We start from the raw sequence: 23,643 nt of genomic DNA on the forward strand, positions 1-23,643 counted from the left end.
CAACTGGACAGAACAAATAATCTGATAGTAAAATTTCCAAGGCAGGATAAAATGTTCCCTTTCCTGTCGATTTTCACTCCGGTTTACCAGCAGCTACAAATATCATTCATCGCTGAATTTTCATTCAGCTCTACATAGGGCTGTACCATCATTCTATAGGGAGGTTTCAATTCAAAACTGCTCCCTTCGAAGTGTGCAGTACTCCATCTTACCACAGTTTATTGCGTGATTAAATATAAGAGAACACTTTACACAGCTGCATTGTCCTCTATTGGATAATGGTTCTTTCCGATCCTTATGTAAAATAGTACTTATTACCGACATGAAAAGAAGGTGGACAATAGGAGTGCAAGTCTATAAATAGCAACCAATCATAGAAATGTCAGCTCATTAGAGAAGGCAAAGCAGAATCCCTCTATGGAAATATCTATTTTTAGCACACCTTAGCTGCTATTTTTGTGTCTAATGAATGGCAGCTAGTGTGTCATTGGCAAACACTCTGTATGTCCTATTTATACTGTGCTCTGTCTAAATATGGTGAAAAACCCAATAGAGGTGTACAGAATGGATGGCTGGTGCTCATGCATAGTTTAAATGCCTCTTACAGCTTGACAACAAGTAAGTAAGAATGAAATAATGTTTAATTAAGAAGGTCAAATTCATTTGCTTACTGGCTGACTGGTCTGTATTATTGAAATCACAGTTTGGGTTTGTGTTAGTGCGAGTGCAGTGTCGCGTTGCTCATCACCCTAAACCCTACCAGGCAGGTTTCTTTTCAAAACGCTGCATCAACTATACTATGACATTTTGCATTTTTGGGAACCTAGAAGGAGATTTTAGTTTCTGTGTATGCATGCGAGACTCTAATCAGTTGGTGTCAACTGGGGGTTGGCTGGAATTTACTGTCGGCATTCTTTGAATTGTTATTCTGTGCAGGATAGTCTGCTGTCATCATAAGTCATATTTCACAAACCAAATACTCCATTCTTGCTTTTTATCCCTCTGTTTCCTTTTTTTATAGCATCCCAGGCACATAAATCAGATCCCATCTTATTTTAAATTTTAACAATCTGACAAGCACCATTTCCCCAACCTTTTTCTCTGGAATGGAATCACCCACAGCCCTCCACACAATAAGGTCATACCAAAGCATGTAGAATATTGGTACTTCTGTGTTGTCCAAACACAAAAATGGAATCTCACGGCAGCAGTTAATGAAATGCTGAGGCCAACATATGTGGTTCAAATACTGATACCATCTGTGCTATATATCATTAAATTTTAGAGTGTCTTTCAAATGCAATATTTCCGGTCTAAGCTTCAGAGCTGGTTTCACAACTCTGGTTTATACATGCTTGGTTTGTGGTTTACGGCAAATGCACCTTATACTATTCCAGGCCATCCATATCCATTTCTGCCCGATTCTTTTTCCCTTCAGAAGACATTTGCAACCCGACCAGTGTAAACCTAGGGGTCTGGACTAGTGACGTACATGCCCTGAATACCAACTATGCCTGGAATTTTAACAGACTTCCAGCCTGCCCTTTTTCGGGATGATCAGCTGGTGTGGACGAGCTGCTGGCATGTTACTTTCATCCGACATACCTTCACTCAGTATTTCAAACACTATCCAGTACAGCTCAGCTTCATTTATCACTTCGTGTTCACAACACCTAACATATCTACCTTATTCCTAAACATTCCCAACTCCACGGCACATGATTTTTTTTTTCCTGCAGTTCTGTTAACACTCAGCTGCATTCTTTTATTTAACTTACACCCTACCATCAAGTCACTTTCCCTTTTGCTTTATTTCTCCCTTCCTCACACGGCTAGACAGATGACACACTCAGCCATGTGCCTCGCTGGATTAGCGGTAAGTATACCCTTCATTCATTCATTTCCTTTTGTTGCAGTATTTTGCATGTAAGCTGGCCCCCTCTAACAGGAGATCACGTCAGCTGTTTCATTCTCAGTCTATATTCCATCGCCGGTTTCATAGACTTCAAACACTTTAAATGCAGGGCATCTTTCTTCCATCATTATAATTCAACGCAAGGGGATCTCCAATGAATTATTCAAAAAAGATATATCAAGATAATTTTTAATCCTGACATGACAGGTTTTACAAATGAACCAATGTGTCTTAAATGAAAAAAGTCCAACTGGAAAGACTGCAGACTTTGCTGGGTGTTTCTAAAGTATTTATGATATTTATCTCAACGCTGATTCATTGTTATATCACTTGTGTATATCCTTACATCTTGTAAAAATAGACGACCAAATACTCATGAGCGGAATGACTTTTTACTTTCATGTCAGTGACAGGTTACCCATTAGCAATAGTGGTATAATCATGGACGCCATAACCACAGGCCAACTGAAACACAGACAGCTACTACTTGATGATGTCAATTTTTTAAAAAGATTTAACAAAGCAGCCTGAACTGTAAAATGCAAAGGAAATGTAAAGATACACTGTAGTCGGTGATCTTCACTTAATTATACACGTATATTATGTAAGCTTGCATATTCTGAGAAGTGTAAGCTTCCATTTGCAAGTGAAATGCTAATGCTTTGTAGAGAATAAGATAGTCCTAGCCAGAATCGAATTTCTAGATTTTCACTATTGCCTGTAGGAGATACGACATTGCTTATTCATTTAGAATAGTTTTTGACTAAAAAAATATTGTGAATATACCAAGTGTGCTGGGATCTCCCTTTCCAAGGTTAAATTACAGTTTATAGCAGTGGCAGTCATATTGAAATGTACGGTTCAAAAAATGGGGCCATGGACTTGAGGCCAGTTTCCTTCTGTAAGGATCATTAGAGTTTGTAACGTGATAATAACTATGGCATATCTGTCTGACATGTACTTACATTACTAGTAGTTTAAAGAAGCATACACAAGATGATCTTCCATTAGGGGCAAGATAGCCTGAGCTGATCAAGTCACAAAAGTTACATTTTTGAAATCAAACTGACTGAAGAAAGTGGTTCAAAAATATATAGTCTTGTATCACCTGGTCTGATTTTTTAAATTTTTACCAATTTTCTGTGATCAGGAACAGAATCTTGTCGTGAAATTGAAATCTATCAATTCCTGAACAGTAAGTTGACCTTCACAAACTTGCTGTGGTTTACCGCATAGTTCCGGTGCCTCATAATTTCTGTGTCACACATTCTCCACCAGTCCTACTTGGGGTGACAAAATTTCCCAAATTTTTTCCCAGTTTTTCCCTACTTATTAACTCAAGGATTTCAGCTGTGTGTCCATTGGTCTGTGGAAAATGACATATCTTATCAGTTAATTTTGCCCATACATAGCATTCTACATCACATAACCTCAAGACTGGTATGTGAAATATGCCACTCCAGCTGTCCAAGCCATCTCATATTAGGTGGAGGACAAGCGTAGTCACTTCCATATTCCGGCACAATGTATCCGGCTTGTCAATGTCGGAAAAAGGACTTTCCATTCTTCTCTTCCAAAGGGTTTACCAGAGTAAGTACAACAGAGTATTTATAATCAGAGTGCATCAGGTTTTTTTACGGATTACAGATTTTACTGAAGGGAATGTACAAAAGCCACAGTGTTGATTCTCATCCAATGTCTTCCCAGCCTGTGTGTTCCATTGGCCTCACAATTCTCTCAATGAAAAAGTCGTAAATTGTAACATGACTGGCAATTGTCAGCGCTTAATTCTAAACCACATGGTGGAAATTAATTTTGAAAATTAATAAGCTGTTTAACAGAGACCTCTGATTACTAAGTAGCTCACGTTAGATGTAAATTCTCAGCATTTGGATACAATTTATTCCCACCGAGAGTTATATACATCAATGTTAAAAACATTGAAAGCAAGCAACAATGAAGTAGATTTGACCATAATTGTCAGCATGAATTGAAATATGTCTGTGGTTCTATTGGTATGATGAGTGTATTGTGATAAATTCTATGTTCAAGGTGTACGTAATAGGTTATGTAAGAGTTAAATCTAGCCATCCCCACAGTGAATAGTCAAGCCATCCCAAAGTGAATAGACCGCAAGAATTCATTGTTTCACTAATATAAAACTCTGTGTGTGTATGTGCGTGTGTGTGTGCATGCTATGAATCAAATCAAGAACCATGTTTTCAGGCTCTAACTCCGAGAGTCCAAAACATGTTGTGTTTGATAAGTCAGGAAATATAAAGTTAAATATTCGTTTGATCCATCTGAAAGTGTCTGATGGAATGTGGATTTTGAAAGATAGGAAACAATTGTGCTGTACTTTCTTCAAATTGATGTTTAGACACTGCTTGTACTGTAAAGCTATCTTTACCGTGTCATGGTTGAAGCATTGCAGAGTTAAAAAAAAGGCTCTTTCTCTGAACACACAAAATCCTCAATGATTTGCTTGTTCAGTTGGGAAGCCATCTTGAAATCAAGAGTGGTCAAATTCTTGAGACTTTGTACGTTTGACCCCAGAGTACGGGGTCAGTATTACTCACAGCATTGAAATGTTCCAAATTTAAAACTTGCTCTTCTGAGAATCAGTCGGGACTTTTTGTCAGTAGAAAATTTTAAATAATGTTATCGTGATATGACAAACAGAAGCTGTTTACAGAGATTACATCACTGTTGGGAAATAATCAGCCACATTTTAGAACAGTGTGGAATGCTAGAATGGCCTGAATTTTTGGAAGGCAGCCATCTTGAATTAAAATGTTCACCATCTCTCCATACAAACTGTATGGTACAAATGGTACCGACAATTGAAATTCTACATTATTACATGAAATGCCATCCTGACTTATACAGTTCCTACACTGTGTAAGCTGTGAGAATTTAGAATAACTTGTAGTCCTTGGTGCTTCAGTTGGAGCAACATATGAAATGTTCTTCATCATTTGAACTCGATGGCTTCATGAAAGAATACCTTGCAAAAAATCCTCTGCTTGTATATTTCTGACACTTTGTGAAGATCCAAAAAGAAATTGAACATGATCTGATATTTGTCATATTACATAATTGACTTGAAAAACTTTGAATAAAATTTGGAGAAGAAATGTTTGCCCACTGTCAGGTATAAAACATCGTACTGTTTCCATGAATAATTTCTGTGTCCCATTCTCGTTCAGAGACTCACCTCTCAATGATTCATTATCATTATGATTCACCACAAAATGATTCAAATGGTGATTATTTTCCACGACTTTGAATTTAATTTCAACGGCAATTCTTTTATGAAGTTCAGCTTTCTGCTAGTCTGTAAAGCTTACAATGGAGTCGCTGGCATTTTCTACCAAATTTTTCTTCAAAATGCCATTTATATAAAGACTCAGTGGGTGAAATGCCACGAAAAGTTTAAAGGGGGTACAAGAGTGAGGTGGAGCTCCAAGTGTCAATCTTGGTCACAGAATGATCCATCAATCTGGATCTGAAGTCAAATGTGAGGTCACATGCTATCAAAGGGTCACAGGTCGTGTAAGGTCACAGGAGCTGTACTTGTCAGCTCCTTTCAAAATGGTCTTTGGTACAGAATAGCTTGGAATGTACCTTCTGCCTGCAATTCTTGTAGTAAGCTTGTGTATGAAAAACCAGATAAAATATTTCATCCTGGCTCCCTTTCCAAACATAACTTGGTACAGTCCTATTGTTTTACCATTAGTATGGTTGAATCTACAAAGAACAGGGCTTGGAAGACACAGTTTCATTAAGAAATACGATTATTTCCAAATGTTTTCAATTTCTTTGATATTGAGGCTTGCATGAATCTTGATGAAGATTAAAACACTTTCCATTTTGAAGAATAGTTACTAGTTTGTTTGAATACAGTGAACACAAGCAGCTTAATGACTCTAGCTTCTACGACCTACAAGTTTCATCGTCTAGAATTTCCATATACATGCATAATACATCTCCCTTATTGCATGTATTGAGAATGCATTTCATTGTTTCAAGCTGTTCAAGGCTGACGCAGTCATTTGCATCAAATATTTATAAATTATCCGGGATTTAGGGAAAGTCCATTTCCCAACATAAATGTCAATGATGCAATCTGGATCTTTCTTTCCTTTCACGGACAAAAAATTCTTGTCTCAAGTTTCTTTGCATGTGAAATAAAGCAAGAGATATTTGAGATATGAACTGTGTCAGATGTCGCAACTCCTTTCCTCGATGGTTCATGAGAAATTCATTACAAAGCTGGATATTTTTCCTGTACCTCAAAAAAACTATTCCAACTGAAAAACAGACTGGAATGAATATGTAATTAAAAACATTTCACAAGGTTTTGATTAGGAAATATTCAAATGATGATAGTTGTAGCGTCCTCAATTATGTTGAAAATGAATTAATTGTGTGGTTAATTCCTGCCCAGTGAGGTTCATCAATTGTATCTTTTATTAACGAACTAATCTCTTATTTTCCTGAGCAGCAGCTTAAAAATGCAATTTTTAATGATGATTTCATGTTGTCATGGTGACAACTTTGAGATGGGGCAAGGAGAGAGGGACCCTACATACAGTACGTGATAGTGCAGTGATCTCGGTTACATTGGGACAGATATTGGTTGAATTTGATAGGATTGGTCACATAGGGAATACGGGTTGAAAATGATATCATTTGTCATAAGTCACTGACTTATATTGAAGTTCCATAGAGAAATATAATTTTGTACAAACCGATCCTGTTAATCTAACCTTGATTCACCCGAAATCCCCCTTCATGACAATTCCTGTTGTAGAAATATCATGTTGCTTCATAATATTGGGCTCACTTTGTACAATGGTTAACCTGTGATGTTGTGAACCTCAACCTTCAACCCAGTGACCCATGTGTATACTACCTAGTCAAAAATGAGGCTGACTTCAACCATTCCAGGCTGTAAAAACTTTGAATAATCTTATGTCTTTTAATTCAGATGCTTCTACTTTGTTTCAAACCTCTATTAAAATTATTTCAGTATTGCTTTCACCCCAGCCAATGCACTTTGTTACACAGTCAAGTACACCTATCAGGCACTGCTAAAATTTTAATGCCATTATCAACCAACCTAACCACTGCCAAAATCATCAATCAACCTAACCATTGCTCACACCATCAACCAACCTAACCACTGCTCACTTCATCAACCAACCTAACCACTGCTCACACCATCAACCAACCAAACCACTGCTCACACCATCAACCGACCTAACCACTGCTCACACTATCAACCAACCTAACCACTGCTCACACAATCAACCAACATAACCACTGCTCTCACCATCAACCTGTTCACACCATCAACCAACCTAACCACTGCTCACACCATCAACCAACCAAACCACTGCTCACATTATCAACCAACCTAACCACTGCTCACACCATCAACCAACCTAACCACTGCTCACACCATCAACCAACCTAACCACTGCTCACACCATCAACCAACCAAACCACTGCTCACACCATCAACCAACCTAACCACTGCTCACACAATCAACCAACCTAACCACTGCTCACACCATCAACCAACCTAACCACTGCTCACACAATCAACCAACCTAAGCACTGCTCTCACCATCAACAAACTAACCACTGTTCACACAATCAACCAACCTAACCACTGCTCTCACCATCAGCCAACCTTAACCAATGCTCACACCATCAACCAACCTAACCACTGCTCACACACCATCAACCAACCAAACCACTGCTCACATTATCAACCAACCTAACCACTGCTCACACAATCAACCAACATAACCACTGCTCTTACCATCAACCAACCTAACCACTGCTCTCACCATCAACGAACATAACCACTGCTCACACAATCAACCAACCTAACCACTGCTCACACCATCAACCAACCTAACCACTGCTCTCACCATCAACCAACCTAACCACTGCTCACACAATCAACCAACCTAACCACTGCTCTCACCATCAACCAACCTAACCACTGCTCACACCATCAACCAACCTAACCACTGCTCACACCATCAACCAACCTAACCACTGCTCACACCATCAACCAACCTAACCACTGCTCACACCATCAACCAACCAAACCACTGCTCACATTATCAACCAACCTAACCACTGCTCACACAATCAACCAACATAACCACTGCTCTTACCATCAACCAACCTAACCACTGCTCTCACCATCAACCAACATAACCACTGCTCACACAATCAACCAACCTAACCACTGCTCACACCATCAACCAACCTAACCACTGCTCACACCATCAACCAACCAAACCACTGCTCACACCATCAACCAACCTAACCACTGCTCTCACCATCAACCAACCTAACCACTGCTCACACCATCAACCAACCTAACCACTGCTCACACCATCAACCAACCTAACCACTGCTCACACCATCAACCAACCTAACCACTGCTCACATTATCAACCAACCTTACCACTGCTCACTTCATCAACCAACCTAACCACTGCTCACACAATCAACCAACCTAACCACTGCTCACACCATCAACCAACCTAACCACTGCTCACACCATCAACCAACCTAACCACTGCTCACACCATCAACCAACCAAACCACTGCTCACATTATCAACCAACCTTACCACTGCTCACTTCATCAACCAACCTAACCACTGCTCACACCATCAACCGACCAACCACTGCTCACATTATCAACCAACCTAACCACTGCTCACACAATCAACCAACCTAACCACTGCTCACACCATCAACCAACCTAACCACTGTTCACACCATCAACAGACCAAACCACTGCTCACATTATCAACCAACCTAACCACTGCTCACACAATCAACCAACCTTACCACTGCTCACACCATCAACCAACCTAACCACTGCTCACACCATCAACCAACCTAACCACTGCTCACACAATCAACCAACCTAACCACTGCTCACACCATCAACCAACCAAACCACTGCTCACACCATCAACCAACCTAACCACTGCTCACACCATCAACCAACCTAACCACTGCTCACACAATCAACCAACCTAACCACTGCTCACACCATCAACCAACCTAACCACTGCTCACATCATCAACCAACCAAACCACTGCTCACATTATCAACCAACCTAACCACTGCTCACACCATCAACCAACCTAACCACTGCTCACACCATCAACCAACCTAACCACTGCTCACATTATCAACCAACCTAACCACTGCTCACACAATCAACCAACCTTACCACTGCTCACACCATCGACCATCCTAACCACTGCAAACACAATCAACCTCACAAGCTCACACCTCTGAATTGCCTACACCATAACATACACTAATACTTATAACACTAATAACACACTAAAAGTACAATCACCCAAATTACTCATGCCTGGACCAAGCAAACCAACCCTAAACCTACTGACTGTACTATTATCCAAACCAATATCCCACCACTGCCACCAGTGTAACATTGACACACACCAATGTTGTGTACTACGGTATACTATTTATCCACCCATCAGACACATGTACCAGTTACCCTACGAATCATACACATGTACTAGTTTCCTCCTCATCATACACATGCGTTAGTTACCCTTCCCATTATACACATGAACTAGTTACCCTTCCCATCACACACATTATTAGTTACCCTACCCATCATGTACTAGTCACGCTACCAATCATACACATGTACTAGTCACCCTACCCATCATGTACTAGTTACCTTACCCAACATACACATGTCCTAGTTACCCTACCAATCATACACGTGTTAGTTACGCAACCCATCGTACACATGCGCTAGTTACCTTTCCCATCATACACATGTACTAGTTACCCTACCCATCATGTACAAATTACCCTACCAGTCATACAAGAGCAACAGTTCCCAACATGCAAGCATTTCTACATCAGGTTTTATCAGGAAGCCATACTATCATAATGTATGGAACTTGTCAGTTGTCTATTCAGACATGGTCCACCACACAGACTTTGCAGTTTCCACAGATGTCTGTATAAATCACATAAATCTATCTGTCAAGTGCCTACACCATCAGTCACACCCATATCATCACTGCTACCACCACTATCAACACTGACTTTTGTCTTAAACACCAAACTAATCCACTTCTGTATTTCCTACATCACATCACATTCTCATTAATAACATCATTGCTGAGACGTTAATTCCCTGAAAAAGTCTTCATCAATTTTTCCAATGATGAACATTACAACATTCATCACTGACCTTCAATTTCTCAACCAATGCCAAAACGAGGATCACTTTTTACAGATGTTATATCTGTTAAGACAGATATGTGCGATCCCAGAGTTCTGTTCATAGTTTGTCTTTGACAATGAAGAATAAGTACTTCACCTAAAAGATCAAGTTTTCCTCAAAACCTGCCACTGACAAAACTAGCCACATTTATTCCCTCATTATGCAGTTCCATTAGACGATGGACTCAAAGTCCATATCTATAATGAAACTGGAGAGAGTTTTTATCTCATGGTTAACTCTAAATAATTACTGTGGTTGGTTTATACTGGATATTAGCATAGGACACTGAGTAGATGATAGCTGGGTACATGATATCGGAGAAAGGAGCAGTATGAGGTTGGCTAAAAAAATAAAACAATTCAGCTAGTGGAGTCAAAGTCACTACAATATCAATTTGCTAAAATCACTGTAAGGTTGTATTTGGAATAATTTTGCCACTTCTGCGCGCGACGCTTTTCAGAATTGACATTTGTGCAACAAAAGCAACACTCCCCATGGTTTAAAAAACAGTCCGGGGATATAATCAGATTGCAGTGTTCATGTCTATATGTTGGACACACAGTGAAATCATTTCTAAAGATATCCTTAACATCGAATGTACACAATGTTGTATAAGATATGATCTACACATAGGTGATGATGAAATCACAATTGAATTATGACACAAAGCAAGTTTTGAACAAAATGAACTGATTACTTGTAAAAGTAAGGATATAAAATTATAAAGCATTAAAATAAAAAACCTTATTTTTTGATGATAAAACCAAGGAATTACAATACAAGCATTGCAATGAGGTAATTATTTATGGCACATCTGCTTGAAATATAAACATGTTTAAAAATTGACAGATTGTCCTCCATCTTTAACAGAGTGACGATATCTTAGTGAAAGCAAAACTGCAGGAAGAAAGGCTGACAGGTACTATGAATATGTATATTTATGAATTATGAATATGAAAATCAATAATTTCCCATTTTAGATGAATTTAGGCCCTAAATTTATGAGATGTTAGAGCTAGAAATGAACTCATGTCATTATCATTAACCTGAATAGATGGCTTTTGTCGGTGATTATGGTCTGTGAATGATCAAGATCCACTTAATATTTGCATGGGTATGTGAGAGCGTGACTCTGCTGCTCTATTAATAGACTTTTAGAAGTCACAGGAGAAACTGAACTACATCAAACGGAAGATCAAATATACACTTGTACGTCAGAAAGTATTAAGAAATGTACTGAACACGATGGAAATTTATTACTGCACATTATTCACTGATATGTGAAGTCTCATTGTTGGGGCAACTGTGGGAAACGAGTTTGTAATTACAAGTATTGTTCAATTTGTAGTCAGACTATAATGAATGAGTTAACATATGATACCCATAAGAGATAGGGAATTTTCTGCTGGACAGATCTCAATGTATCGAAATTTAGTCCTATAAAATCTTTGAAATGTGAAAGGCATTTTGTCAGAGACACCTACAAGACATTAAATGGCAGTTCCAATAATTTGAAACAATTTTTGCTCAGTTGTGAAAATGTGACATGAGTAATGTACAGATTATAGTTATTCTGTCTGCTTTCTGCTCTGAATCATCTTATTTTCTGTTCAACAATAGAAGAAAATACCTATCATTTGTAAATTGTCTGTTTGTGAAAGTATTGATGACAAACGTCTTCTGAGACTATACGCATTTTTATGTGTATGATGCCTTCTAAGATCAGAATTTTTTTGATATCCTAAAGGATAGAAGTGTCAGTGATTGTCAAAAACTATGAAAAGACTGCAGGTAATGTATCTAGAAATCCAATTCACATATCCATAGAATGTGTCGTGTGAGTTTGCCAATTGTAACTAGACCACCTATAATACATTCTTCATACATTCTTCAGATACAGTCCTTGAGGAATTTGAGTTACACGATTGCTTATACATATATGCTTTTTTTAATTCAAGCCAATGAATATTATTTCCATACTAATTTTTATTTTTAAAAATTGTTCATTTTGATACAGAAATTTGTTCATTAAAAAATTTACAACTAATTTGGATGGAAAAATATTTGAGATTTGTTTTAAAATCTGTAATCCTACAAAGACTAATTTCAGAACTTATTAAAATTCTGATTCGTAACTGTAATGTAACTTGTACAAACTTGACCTAACTTTGATTATAATTTCTTTGATTAATTTTATATCACTGAAGACTTTGATTTTCATTTATGAGAGATATTTCTGATAATGGTGATTTATTTTAATTGTTCATATCTTCATTATTATATTTTGTTGACCGCTGACTAGTGTATCTTTTCAATAAATCTCGCACTTAAATTAGAATTTACAAGTTCAAAATTCCTACTTTCTACTCATGTAGAGTATTAAACAAAAATATGATATCCTCTTAATTGAAGCAAGTTGATCAAATATGAAAATCAAATCAAAAATGAAAGATTTGTATGATTGTCTGTGTTAAATTTCTGTGATGAATTTCAGTGCTATTTTGTGATGTAAATATTCTATGATGGTACAATGGTTGTACAATCAGCCATTACCCAAGAAAGGAGAAAAACATACGGTTGTGATAAAGATATGTTTAAAGGTGTTTTGGAATATTAAAATTATGTGACTATTGAACTTGCGATTGCTGAAGCGTGGGAAATCATTGTTATGAACAGGAAGGCAGGTTTTGATTGGAGCATCTAAATCAATCCACATCTCCAAGGAAAATTGTAAACATGGAAACTAGCATTTCCGATCATTTCCAAAACATCCTGGAATGGTCAATAGCGTTAGAATCACGTGTAAACAGAACAACATTCTCTTTCTATAAATTACAGGATATTAAGAGGCAGCCTTTTCAAGAGTTGTAAGACTGCTGGAGAGGATTCTCTGCCATTTATGACGACTGCCGTTGATGGTCCTGATTTGACAGATTCACAGGAATTGCCTAAAGCTTTCCCATTCATAGGTAAGATAAAATTTTTAGAATTTTTTCATTTTATTAATGGAAGTTTTTCAGTAGTTTTATCAGACGTTCATAGTTTTCCTGCACAGGTCATATTTTTTATCTTTTAATTCTGAAATACCCTGTCATTCTTAAAGATTATAACAGTGTTATGACTAACCTGTCTTCATGATAAAACCCTTGATACTGTAGATTTTGAATTGCTTTGTATGTTTGCAAAGCCTGATGATGTTTACAGACCAAAAATTGCACAGAATCTTGAAAACGCTGATACAGAACTTTACCTGGGAAAGATATTGGAAGGATTTATGGCATGTATTATCAAAGTCAGATCACAAGAATGAACTTACACCCTTCTACAAGTGCTTCATTATCTCTTGATCTTGAATAGTTGAACTCTAAAAGTAGGCCATTCTTTGTCAATATGTCACTTGCTGGCTGCGTTACTTTAACACTTCTGATCACATTGAATAAATTCACGGACACATTTTTCAACAGTGTGAATGCCACTTGTGTCATACTAACCTTTTGCTCAATGACATGTGACACAAAAATCACATATTTGTGACATTTCCATCATTTTGTAAGTCCTATATCTGATCAAACCAAGATACTACAAGTTTATTTGGACCTTACAGAAAACTTTGGGCAAATCACTTTCTTATATGCATTGATGGTCTAAACTAGTACAATTTCTACTTCTGTGTAAAACTTTTCCTCTAACTGAAATTTTTGTACAATTCTGTTTTCATCAGCTTTTCACTTTGTACTGAGTGTCATGCTTATCTTTGGGAGAACTTTCTGGAAAGCAACGTGCATTTATTTAGTTTACCTGTAATATTTCCTACTTTGATGTGCTCTAGTAAGCAAAGGTTTTTGAATTACAATGAATCCGTCACATTTGAGATTTTACTGAAGAAATTGCTAGATCTCTGTTCATATAGCTACATTACTGAAAATGCAAACTGGTAATGTTAAAGTTTATCAAAATAGCATTAACAATCTATGGTCACTACCACTGTGCAAAATAATATGGCACAAATGCACTCGTTGTCGTTTGAAGTTATTTTATTTTAAATTTAGAAAAAAAGATTTTGATTTAAGAAGTGAAACAGTCATGACAAACAGAAACTGACTAAGCAGAGGAAAATTAGGCTAATGATGCAATACGCTATCACCCCTACTTTGCTAGTGGTATAGTCTATGTTGATCAGGTAGTGAGTTGGATCGGTTGAACATACATTGGTACACATGTATGTACATCCATTCATACCTACATTCATTCATTTAGCTGGTTTTACACTATCAGCAAGTTCAACTTCAAGTTTATCTGTTTCGTCTTTTTGTCTTCATATTCCAGATACCATACGCAACCACACGGAAAACATTCCACATGAGGTGAGTTGACTTTCCCAGATGGATTTATATGCTATGATTTTCATGATACTTGTTCCTTTTTTAGAATTTTATCTTTCCATGTCCCTCAATACACATAAAAGACTTGATTAGTCGGCGTGAAAGAAGAAAAAAACATGATGGAGTGTTTGAAGATGTATTAGAAAATGTCAGGGAAAGGTTTTTTGTCCTAGCTATCAGTGAAATCCACAATACTGACGACATCAAACCCAAGCATTGTAATTTACCACCGCCCACTCATTTTGACCACAAAGTCTGTGTTGCAAATAAAACTGATCTCAAAATGGCAAAATCATTTTCTGCATTTCTCTCTGACGCAACTCGTTCTACCTATGTTATTTTATTATCACTGAATTTATAAAATGAAATGAAATTTTCATGAAGGATTTTCTATTCCGAGACTGTCTCAAAGATGCGAGGAATTGGCGGTGTAACTGACAGTATGTGGATTTTGGCGGTGTAACTGACAGTATGTGGATTCAACAGACCTCAAACTGAATGAAATATCACATCCTAGTATCTATGCAGCTATTTCAAACTTCAACGACACAAAATATATCGATGTACACAAAACTAGGTATATCATTATATCAATTGATGTTTCATTTCCAGAAAACGATATTACTGTAACAGTACATTTTTGTACAATTCAGAAACACAAAGTGCAAAACACACATTAAATGAATAAACTCGTGCTCAACAGGAGGTTTTGTAATAGTTTAGAGAATTCTTAACACAAAAAAAACCACTGTACCTCAAATGTCTTTGGAAATGCATTGCCTATAGCACTACTAGCCTTCATTGCAGATAATCTCTTTTAGAAAATGTTCTTGTACAGGGAATGACTGAGCTAAAGCAAAGTTAGAACCTCAAAAAGGACAAAAACTACAACTGGTATCAAATAGGTTGAGTGGCTGCTTCCCAGCAAGTCGTGTGGAGAGACACCGTACTCTTATCATAGACTCATACTACAGTGTTTGCACAGGACTTGACTGTACTATTTTTAATCTGACGCTGAGCTATATCAAGCCACAAGTAAGCTAAATATAGCAGCAGTTTGTCATTAAAAGTGGAAAATTAACTTGGCTGTATGGCTTGAAAGGTCACCCCATTCTAAAGAATCGATCTATTTCCAGTCACTTTGGGAGGAACACCGGCCGTTGGATAGTGGTGATTTATGATTACCTTTGTGAAATTATCACCATTTGTGTCGTTACATTGTGCATGTTGCCAATGTTCACATAGCTTAAAACTACAAAAAAATCACAAGTTTGTGATTCCGAAAATGCACAACTAAAAACAAATTCTGATATTTTAACCAAAGAAATAGGGATGTTCCCATAAAGTTGTTTTAAATTAATTAGGAAGTATTCTTGGATTTCAAAAGAGACATGATCACCAGTACTGTGAGAAATGAAAACTGGATAAGTTATAATAGTAATATGCTGGAATAACGAAATTACCGCATGTCACTAGATCAGCTTTATATACTGAGATTGGTTGATAAAGCTGTATGGCCGTAATAATCCACTCTAATTCTTCACAATCTATTAATATTCAATTAACGCAACGCACATATCTGTAGCCAGTCACTGTGAACAGCAAGTCCAAATTTGAAATAATAAAATGTCTGAAATTCCATGAAGAGTTTTAGTGTGATTTGGTATAATCTGCAGTGCAGCAAATGTTCAATAAGTGGCTAGCCATAATATATCTGTAGGATTACACAGAGAATTGCCATCTCACATGAATACCAAAAAATAATACTTAAAATCTAAAAAAAAGGTTTCGAGTGCTTTATAATTTGACTTGCAGACCAATAACCTATAATTTGATAGTTGGATTCATAACATTATGTATGAAATATTATTGTATGTCATATTTCTGAAGAAGATATAAAATTTGAATTGTTTGAAAAATCATTTTGTAAAATTTACTTAATGATAGCTTAAACAGTACATGGTAATCATATGTCAAGAATGCAAGTTGCTTTCAATTTTTTATAAAGATAGTTCATGAATAGTTTGCTTCACGTTTTATGGCTGTGTAAAATGGCACTTGTAAACCAGTGTTATCGGCAGCATTTTGGGGTAAAGTACGAGGGGTACATTTTTTTGAGTTGAAAACTACAGTAATAAATGTGTGTCATAACAAAACTCTTTGAAATCACATGAATTGATTATGATTTGATGACTCAATGTGCAGGGGATAGTCTGCAGACCAAGAAAGCTTCAAAATTGCGACAAAGGATATTGCTCATTCTTCAATCTGATAAAAGGAACCACAGGACACCACCATACCCTTTTTATTTCTGACAAATTGTTCAAAGTCAGACCAGTAATGCCCATTGGTTCATTGTTTCGGCATTTCCACTCATGGCATACACAACTTTGAGAACCAACATCGTCATCTGGTTCATCCAAATTACCAGACTTTGCCAAATTTCAAACAAAAATATTGACAACATCATCATCATTTGCCGACTGCAAACTTAAAGTCAGAGTGTAATATGATCTTGAATTGGCAACTCTACTAAAAATAATGAACTCAGCACAAATGAAATGACAAGAAATGAAACTGGAAGACAAGAAAATACGCACAAGAGAAAATACCACTGGCACTAAGAAATTAGTTTCAACAAAAAGTGACCAACAGATGTGACAACAAGACACAGAGATATTAGCAAGCTGTTTGTCAAATGGACAACAGCTGTAATTTTTGAAAACATTGTCCTTTCATTTTTCCTTCCAGAAAAGTGTTTTTATTTTCTTCTTCCTAAAGTTGTTGAAATACAAAGTATTTACCTTTTCAACTAAACAGGGTGTGTAAAAAATTTTATTTCTGACAAATGAAATCTAGCGTAGACATTGATACACAATAACACTCAACATTTACGAATGTACAAAGCTGTACTGATATGTTAAACACAAGACACATGGAGATGATTTTTGAAAGAATAAGAAACAGTATTTCACAGATAGAACAAACTACTGGAATATAAACCAAAATTCATAGCTAACGGAGCTAGGTAAAAAACAAAAATACTTGTGAAAACCTGAAAATTTCTCGGCATTTTTGGAAAAATCAAGTAGGGTCAACTACGAAAATTAATTCCAAAAGCTACGAATATTAATTCCATGCGGTGAAGTTTAGACAAAGACGAGATAATTAAAATCATCGTCGCTACATTTTGTTAGCGTGGGCTTTTCATGGATGACAGCCAGGTTTTCTTTTGACAAATTTTGTCCAAATTTCAAATGTACATTGATGAAGCAATGCTTTAGATTGAGTGAAGCGTGATTCCCTACAAAAGTCACTCTGAGCCAGATGGTGGCACCGTTTAACTATTTGATAAATGACTACCTCTACTAGATTAGGCTATTTCTGTCTGTCTAATTAAACAAATCTATATTCTTCTGGCTAGATATTCCCATTGGGTCCAGTCACTGTTCTCTTATCCACCTGTACTCATTTTAGCTGCACTTCATCTCTTCTTGCAATACAGCTGGCATTTTAATAAGTTTAACATTCACTCGTAACATCCAAAAATAATTCTTCTATTTTATTTACTATCTTTACCAAGATAAATCTTTGCTCAAGAAAAGTTTCATGATATTTTGAGATTCTACTTATTGTATGTGAGCAGGTGTATAATAAAACTATAAAAGATTAACCCTTTCAGTGCCAGGTTTTTTTTCCCCTCCAAAATTTTACTGCAACATTTTACTAATTGTTATGAATTTTTCTGTTATATTTTTGATAATTTTGGACAAAATGGTCATCACATATCATTGGCTCAAGTTTTTTATCAAAATTTTGGCAGAATTCTGAAAAAAATTGACTGGGGTATATTTAATAAAGGCGACAAAAATTGACTTTGGCGCGCAAAGGATTAAAGTAGAGTCCATCATACACAATATTTTTCAGCCTTTTATATCACAGTGAACAAATTTTAAAACATTTTTCTACAAAAGATTTTAAAATTTATCTTGCAATTTTCTTTTCTTCATCTTTCTTACCGCTCCACCCCTATGTATGAATGCAAAAATCCAAGGAGACTATTTACAACAATGGGATCATTCCAAAGCATGACAATGCTAGAGTTGAAAGTGGCAGGCCTAAAAACTCGATAGCTGTAGAACTTGTGACCGACCACAATCAGACTAAAATTTTGGATGATATTTTCCAAAGCTCAATGGTCACCGCCTTCTTATGATTCCAAGCTGTGAAATTTATAAGACAGGGTAAATGACATTCTATCACGGAATTCTTCAGAAAAGTGAAAAGAATAATTGATGGTGACTGCTCAGAGGTTAGAAGAGTAATTTTTAAAAGATTTTAAATACCAAGCAAGAAATGACTGACCAATTCTCCTGTCTGTATCTGTAGCTAGTATTGAACCCTGAAAGTTATACCTCATTTAGTGTTTTGTTTTCTTTGCATCGAGATGCTCATCTTGTTGGCCCGGGGAAAAAATGCTTAACCTTGTTTATAATATTATTAGAAACGCCAGACACCTTTCGTAGAATTAGAATCAAGACTTAATGAATGTTTTTGCAATTTATCCGTGTAGAAAGCAAGAGGCTACCGGAATTCCAATTACGCCGGATCAGCCTAGGTGAATGTTAATGAAACAGACTTGTTAAATAATGACTGTGCTGGCCTTGTTTCAGTCATTACGGATATTATGGAAATACCATCATTTCTGTCTGCAATCAAGTATTCCTTGCAGTCTATACAACGCACAATATGTATCAACCCATCATGATACACTTCCCTGGTCTGTGCTGCCTTGCAATCACACGATAATATTGCCAGTCTGCCCCGTGAAAGATTTTTAGCAGAAAAGGTTAAAATTGTTATTTTTAAAAAATAATTTTTATCTAGAATTTTAAAATATGCCTCAGCACATTGATATTATAAAAAAATATTGGTAATAATATTTGTGTTTTATCTGTAAATTCAACTTGTGTGAAAGTATTTTCCGAAATAGCCTTCTGGATGCAATACTCTTGCAATATTAGATGAATACCATTCATGTATCCATGAAGTATCTGGGATTTCTACTCGGCAACTTGTTATGTTTATTACAAACCACATGAACTAGTTCACAAAATGCTAGTGAGAAAAAACTCTTACGATAAAATTTTTTACAACATATTGAATCAATCAGTCAAACATCGTCCCATCAAACAACATTCTCACTTGCAATGCTTCTGGCCGTAGGGATAAAATATAGAATTCATAAAAAAAATGAAAAACTGTTCGTAATTTTTTACAGCATGTTGTAACTTGACAAAGCTATGGATAGGTATCAACACAGCTATAGATGAATTATACCAACCCTGGTATGTTTAAATGAATAAATCTAATTGAGATCAATTGTCATCTTAAACACTGAATTTCCTGTCTTACAGTGGCACAGGAAATCCCTCTCCATGTATCAGGGATAGACCAATATCTTTGGATGGAAGGACACGCAATCAAAAACTGATCCAGAGATATATGTCTTCATCTTGCCTAAACACTGTGCAAACGAACTTTGACCTTTCAAAGTCACGGTGTAAATCAATTGCGCTGCAGACAGCAGTTTCAGTCCCATTTGTTTCAGGATAGCTAGTGACAAGAATACGAGTGGTGCATATATATATGGAGAGTGGGCAATAACTCTCCATAGAAGGTAGCTCATTACGGTATGGCTTGTGTGGACTATTGCTGTGCAGTGTACGATGCCAGCACTGCAATGTAACGCTGAAAGTATTCACCAGAGACTGATGGCAGACATCACACATACAGGAGGAACGTGCTCCTCAACACTGCCAAACTTCTACTTGCAGGTCAGCTCTCCTTCAGTCAAGACTCGGCAGTACAGATGGATGGCTGTAGAATGTTAACGGTGTGTGCGACTCGATCCAGACAGGATCCCAGGTCAGCCACTGAACATCATAGTACACTGAGAATGATTCAAGGCTGCGTCTACACTTGATATCAAACCCTTGGACACAATGCAGCGGTAAAGTGGCTGAGTAGTTTGTCTGTTCAGGAGAGTTTTCTGAATTTAAACCGTGAGTAGTCTGTAGTCTGAGGTAGGTCAGTTTAATAGACTTATAATAGCTACTCATACTATATTCATTCATTTCAATGGCTTTCTCATTAGCTATACTACAGCTATCTTCTACATCTCAGCATCATCACTTTCTTTCTATTTACATTTAAACAGATGTATCTTCCCATTTATATTTGTTGCATCTAAATTGCACGTATTTGGCTAGTTTGTTCTTTCTCTCATATTTTTTTTGCATAGTGCACTTCAAAAATAGATGTTGCACTTCAAATTAGATGTTCAGTAAATTTGAGCAAAATGTTATTGTTGTAAAACTGCTGTGTTAAAATTAATTTCATGAATTTAACACCTGGTGTGATCAGGATTGAGCATGAAAAAGGCATCAATTGACTAAAATCAAATTACAATTATCAGTTGGGACACGTGGCTTACGGCTATGATATCATGACTTGTTCTTTGTCATACTGTTGAAATTCCATTTCACTTGCAAATAACGACTGCCGACTGGATCTGTGAAACTTTCAGAAAAATAATGATCCAGGCCAGCTGTATTGTAGCAGGGAGATTGATCATAGCATAATATCAAATCCTTCACTATAATTGTAAGATGTTCTGTCATTGAATAGTTTTATTAAATGCTCACCTGCTAATGGGAGTGTTTAAATACTTGATTGACATGCATTAAGTGACCTGTGTCATCACCATGACAACAAGTGAAGGGGAAAAAAAGGAGCTGAACATATCCAGTCTTTGACTTTGTCAATGTTGAATTTTGTCAATTTTTGAATTTTATCAATGTATTGTCATTTTGTGAGCACAATTCTTAGGATGGTCAACAACATTAACAATTTATGTATAATTAGGCGATGTGCTCCCCTCAAAATAATGAGAAGAAAATAAAATTTCTTAAAATGTGACCGAACTCATCTGCTTTGCTTAGAAATCAATTATAATCTGAGGATCTAAAATGTGAGGAGTTCAACAATCAAGGAAAGTTATTGTCTATTGACGTATATGCTTACACAGGAGCAGCGATTGCACTGACTGCTGTGATTTCATCTTTTCTATTGAATGGTGGCAAGGGATGTGCCCATGGCATTCTGACTGTTCTTTATTTTCTAAATGAATAAAATATATCATCAAATCATGAATGCATTAAAATTAAATAACTGAATACAGGAACATGTTCTAATCAGTGAGAATGACGACTTTACAATTAACAGAACAACCCTGAAAAACTTCCAATATTTCCACAAAATACAAAGATATAAATGCCATGATTTTGTTGTAGCTTTTCCAAAATTTTTGAATTAAGCTAGTTTGAAAATGGTTAAATCTGTGAGAATCAGAGTGGCATTGCTGGTATCAGATAGTGATTTAAAATATTGAACATGAACCTTGAGGGTTAGGCTCTCTTATATTTTATTTGAAAACAATTATTGAATTTCTATTACTTTGTGCATATTCAATGGTCTGCATTTCACAAAAATGAGAATTTTACCTTGAGGAACTTGTGTTTTCCTCTTGGAATGGAAATAAATAGTTAAAGAACGCTGCTTGTTTAGTTGAGATGCTCCCTGAATTGGGTACAATGTGAAATTTAAAGTCAACTCGAGATACATTGTGACTTCTCTTGTTGCCATAGTAATTAAAGCTCAGGTGACAAACCTGGTATAATTTGCTCAATGATCTCCCCTATTTATCAGATAATTAAATTCCTAACTAGCTCCAAAACAGAATTGGATTTTATGGAGAGAAACTCGGGAAGGTAAGGCTGAGACTGATATTTATGAGGGACAAGATAGTAAATGGATTACTGTGCATTCATGTATGATAATAATGATGGGTAGAATCCTTTCATCAGCATTAATTGATTGCCAGACATTTTCACTGAAATACTTCAACATATTCCTTTCCGCTTCTCCTATTCATAACTAATTATTTTGTAATTGAAATTCCTTTCTTTTCTGCTTTTAATCTCTTGTTCTTTGAAAACTTCACTTTTGCATTCTCTATGTCACCATTCCTGTCTGTCCGTCCACTGGATAGATGGACACACAGACATAGAGACAAAAACATACAGATCTAAAGCATCACACCTCTTTTCAATCCTTGTCTATGAATTCCATCTGTCTTCACTCAAAGAAAATAATTTTGTCGTCGCTAACCAACCAATCTCTCTCTCTCTCTCTCTCTCTCTCTCTCTCTCTCTCTCTCTCTCTCTCTCTCTCTCCATCCATTCATTACTTTCATACCCTATCATTCTGCTGGTTCCTTGACAAACCACTGACTCATCTTGACATATACTGGTACTGATATTTTACAGAACATACAGCAATTTCCATTTTTAAATAGCAATATTAAAAATCACTCCCTCAGTGTATTTCTGTGTCTTTTGTCAACCTTTTTGAACATCCTGTTTTCCATTGTTTGGACAAACTAATTTTGTTATAATAACAAATAATTATTAATTTTATTCATTTGGGTGCTGTATGAGTGGGCAAGCTGCTTGCCCAATGACCTTCCTGTTTGCTTGTCACTGTGTGTCTGTTGATGTAAATGCCAGATAGTTTATTTTACCCTTTGCTGTCTGTCTGTTCATTTGTGTCTCTTCATTTGTGTCTTTACCTTTGTGTTTGGTTCTTTGTTTGTCTCTGTCACTCTGTCAGTCACAGTTTTCAAAATGGAATGGTGTAATTTTCAAGTTTCAAAATTTGATTATTCATTGTCACATCATCATTTCTGATTCTAAATCTTTATCATGTTTCCATATCCCTCCCTCCTCATCCCCCTCTCTCTCTCCCTCTCTCTCTCTCTCTCTCTCTCTCTCTCTCTCTCTCAGCAGTAATATGTCTGAATAGAATTCCATTAATCATCATTTCATCAATAACTATCTTCTTAAACTTGTTTCCACCCATCGTTATTCTTCTTTCAGATAAGATGAGTATATACATGTGAACCA

At 36.4% G+C, this 23,643-nt stretch overlaps 1 protein-coding gene and 1 long non-coding RNA gene across 2 annotated transcripts in view; one reads left to right on the forward strand and one right to left on the reverse strand.

The window, feature by feature from the left end:
- The window catches only part of LOC139134165 (E3 ubiquitin-protein ligase MIB1-like), a 150,788-nt gene that overhangs the window by 27,686 nt on the left and 99,459 nt on the right, over nt 1–23,643 (reverse strand).
- On the forward strand, nt 1,442–22,246 carry LOC139132642 (uncharacterized). Its single transcript, XR_011552387.1, has 4 exons — nt 1,442–1,876; nt 13,074–13,204; nt 14,562–14,599; nt 20,455–22,246. It is a non-coding gene; the product is annotated as an uncharacterized lncRNA (long non-coding RNA).

Source organism: Ptychodera flava, chromosome 5, assembly GCF_041260155.1.
Source record: "Ptychodera flava strain L36383 chromosome 5, AS_Pfla_20210202, whole genome shotgun sequence".
NCBI lineage: Eukaryota > Metazoa > Hemichordata > Enteropneusta > Ptychoderidae > Ptychodera > Ptychodera flava.